Genomic DNA, 4,355 nt, shown 5'->3' with positions numbered 1-4,355 from the left:
TTACTATGTTTCTCCATGAACTTAATACACTAGATGCATGCTGGATAGCGGTTGATGTGTGGAGTAATAGTAGTAGATGCAGGCAGGAGTCGATCTACTAATCTTGGACGTGATGCCTATATAATGATCATTGCCTGGATATCGTCATGATTATTTGAAGTTCTATCAATTGCCCAACAGTAATTCGTTTACCCACCGTTTGCTATTTTTCTCGAGAGAAGCCACTAGTGAAACCTACGGCCCCCGGGTCTCTTTATCATATTATTTGCCTTTGCGGTCTATTTTATTTGCCTTTTATTTTCAGATCTATTAAATCAAAAATACAAAAAATACCTTACTGCAATTTATTCTTATTTATTTTATTAGGCTTTCGATCTATCAATCTACTATAATTTATTCACGTCCGTTTGCCAATTTCTGACGCCGTTACCCGAAAGGGATTGACAGCCCCTTTAATACGTCGGGTTGCAAGTATTTGTTATTTGTGTGCAGGTGCCGTTTATGTGTTGTTGCTTGGTTCTCCTACTGGTTTGATAACCTTGGTTTCATCACTGAGGGAAATACCTACCGTCGCTGTGCTGCATCATCACTTCCTCTTTGGGGAAATACCGATGTAGCTTCAAGCCGCATCAGATCTCTTCTCATTCTCTTCTTGCAATGATGCCCTTTTTGAAGATATACCTTTGCCTTCACCTCTTCTGTTATTCTCAATGCAACCTCTGCTTTTGTTACTAGTGCGTCAAGTGATCTCTTCTCCTTCTCTTCTTGCAGTGATGCTCTTTTTGCAGATATAGCATCTGTCTTTGAAGCTATTTCTGATATTTCTTCTTGAGCTATTACTATCCGGGTGAAGCGGGGACATGAGGTATTGAGGTGACAAAAGCTATGTCAATCCTTGAGACTCCGCGGACCTTGGATAGGGGAATAACGGAGACCGCCAATCGGCCACGTCCATGAGGAGACCCTTAATCATAGTTGCCGTAACATGAATGTGGGGAGGAACGGTGGTGACGTGTGTGATATGTGGCCGCTACATGTATGCACGTATTTTGCACTTGACTCCGCCCACTTATAAAAACATACTGGATTGTGTAGGGATTTAAAGGTTTTTAGGGGAATGGTAACATTGCCAAGTGCTACTCCACAAATAGAAAGAACTGATAACTCTGAAGTTAGAACATAGTGTGGAGAGTTAGAACATGTAAGATGTCTTACATAGCAAACTCTGAAGTTTCTTCATATATCCTTCCCGCACCCATAGTCACCCACCTCTTTGTCGATTCTTTCTTGTCTTAGCTACCTCCCTTGTTTCCACCTCGCTGGTGGTCATCACTCTCCTCCTCTTGTTTTCTCCTCCCACAACTCACCCCCTCTAGTTATGTCCTTCTACCACTGCTGAAATCCTCCTGGTCCAATGACAAATGAATATTTAGTCCCTAAGACCAAGGACAAATGTTCAATCCTAGTTTTCTCTTTTCTTTCATATATGACATCCTTCCGCCCTATCATGTATGTTGTCAATGTTAGGGAATGCACCTTTGCATAACGAACGTTGTCTTTTCTAGCATCCTTTCCCACATTCGAAATCATATAGCAAAAAAGAAATTATGTGGCATAAGGAAAAGAAAAGGAGAAAAATATATATTATAGGCCATTCTTTTTTATCATAATATACCATGAAGCAATATCTATGTACTTCTACGCAGACTAACCGCTTGATTCTATAAACTTTGTGTGAATTCTTTTCTGGCGGAACGTTTTCTATTTAATATTTTGCACCCTAGGAATTTCTACTTGCTTACAACTATGATAGACAGTTGTACTAGGTCTGAAAACCAGCCAATATATTTTATAGATGACAAACTATTATATCTTTCACTCAGGATATTTAAGGACACTAAAATGGACCATGTCACATACATATACACCATAAATTCTTTGAGTGACAAAGCATAATTTATATGTGCGTGCCATTTTTTATCGTCCAAAATATACGACTAGGTTTAGTGGATAATTTTTAAGATATAACGTCTAAAAATAATATAAAAACTTTTGTAGTATGAAGTTCGAATTGAGTAGAAGTGTTTTTGCAATGATAGAGATCAAAATTGTATAACAAGTAATTATGTGGCTAATATTTTAGTGAAACTAAATTGTCACTCACTCTGCTAAATTTTTAATATTACATATTTTGCTATGAAGTAAAAAAGTTTAGCATAAACAGAAGACCACTCATTTTAATTTATCTAGAGTCGAGGATTGTTTGAAAAATGTTTTGAGCTATTGCACTCTATATATTTTTATACGGTTTCATCTATTATTTTATTTTATATCCACTTTTGATCACTTGTGGTGAAAGAAACGGAAATCGCGCAACATGCCCACAAATTTGAGATTGGGAATCAAACCCTAAAGGTTAGTATGACAACACAACTCTATGACCCATTTGTATTGTTTTTTAGTGACTCCTCATTCAGTTTTTGCAACAACAACAAAATGAATTGTGCTTAACTAAGGCATAGAGGATTGTGCATATCATGCAACCCTTGGTATCATGGAGGGTGGATTTACACTACAAAAAATACACTTCCGTGATGATACGTGTTTGTCACAGTAGGTTGATTTTTCTGTCATGCATGTACATCCATGACGATTTTATGACATAATCAAGATAGTCATACCTGTGCTGTTGTAGAAGTGTTCCATGACATTACCAAAATTATCATCACGGAAGTGTCCACTTCCATGATGATAAATCGCGCGTCACAGAAGTGCTTTCGTCAAGGGTGACCGACACGTGGCATCCACCGTAACGGAACGCCGTTAAGCTATTGGGTCGGGTTTTGGATCCGATAACCCGTTAACAGCCCCGGCCAATGGGGATTTTCCACGTGTAAAATCATCATTGGCTGGAGGAAACACGTGTCGGCTCATCGCTGGGGCAGATGTTATCCACTCATTGGTCAGAAGGCGCCTATGATACGTCGACACGTGGCATGGCCCAACAGAGGCCCATTCCTGTGAAAAGGCCGGCCCGTTTGACTTGGTCAAAAGGTGGCGGGCCGGCCCATGGAAAGCCTGTTAACGGCCTGTTCGCATATAGCCCATTTACAGCCCACTAACCCAAGGCCTGTTATGCCCTATTCGAATTAGGCCCAGTAGCATCATCTGGCCCATCCAATATGATTCCAGCCCATTTTCACTTCTGGCCCATGTATGGCCCATGACATCTTTCGGCCCATATGAGGCCCTATGTAACTCTTGGCCTATTAACGGCCCGTGGTGAAAATGGCCCGTAATGAACAGTGTATCACTTTACACCCATTAACGGCCCGTGGTGAAACTGGCCTGTAAAGAACAGTGTATCACTTTATACCCATTAACGGCCCGTTATTCCGTTGGGCCGTTTCCAGCCCATGTTATCTTTCGGCCTTCTCAGAGCTCATTTATGCTTGGGCTATTTTCCAGCATTCGTTTACTTACGGCCCATTACTGTCATTTTCTACTTGTGGGCCAAATTCAGCCCGTGGTTACAGTCGGCCCGTTTGTGGTCCATTAATACGTTAGGCCGTTTTCATAGCGTCATCAAATACGGCCTATTAATGATGGCCCGTTATGGTCGGCCCATGAATGGACGATTCCAACTCTAGCCCATTTACGGCCAGAATGCGGTCTATTTGGCCCATATTTGGCCAATCGATCATACGGCTCGTAGAAGGCCCATTGTTTCTACGGCCCGTAAAAGGCCCACTGTTTCTACGGTCCGTAGAAGGCCCACTGTTTATACGGCCCATAGAAGGCCCACTGTTTCTATGGCCCGTAGGAGGCCCAGTGTCACTACAGTAAATATTAGCCCATGGTTATTGTGGCCTAGTTTTAAAAAATAGGTTATTGCAGCCACTAGCAAACCGCAGAAAAAGAACTGCACTGACTACAAGCAAACAAATAAACAAGACAACAAGGAAATAAATAAGCAAGCAACTTACACTAGGCTATCACGGCTATTACACATATTACATCCACTTGGCATCAAAGTTCGCCACCAGTGCAAATATAGGGAACACAGCAGCATATAAACGCCGCAGCAAAACAAGTCCAGAACTGAAACCACTTCAGAAGAGCTCAAGAAACAATATCCTGGGTACCCATAATGCTGGCAAGATGCTTAGCAAGCTTATTAATTTCTCTTGTTTGGCGCTTAAGTCCTCCAGCGCTTGCTGTTGCACCAGAAAGTATGCAACTGAATTCTGTAGGGACTTCCTCAGTCCTTTGGCTTCCTGTCGCATAACATCTGATCGGTGTCTTTCAACTTGAAGTTGAGACTCAAGAAGCCAAACTGATTCAGGCAACGAGTT

Source organism: Triticum urartu, chromosome 3 (genome assembly GCF_003073215.2).
Source record: "Triticum urartu cultivar G1812 chromosome 3, Tu2.1, whole genome shotgun sequence".
NCBI classification, from domain to species: domain Eukaryota; kingdom Viridiplantae; phylum Streptophyta; class Magnoliopsida; order Poales; family Poaceae; genus Triticum; species Triticum urartu.
This window is presented reverse-complemented; position numbering follows the sequence as displayed.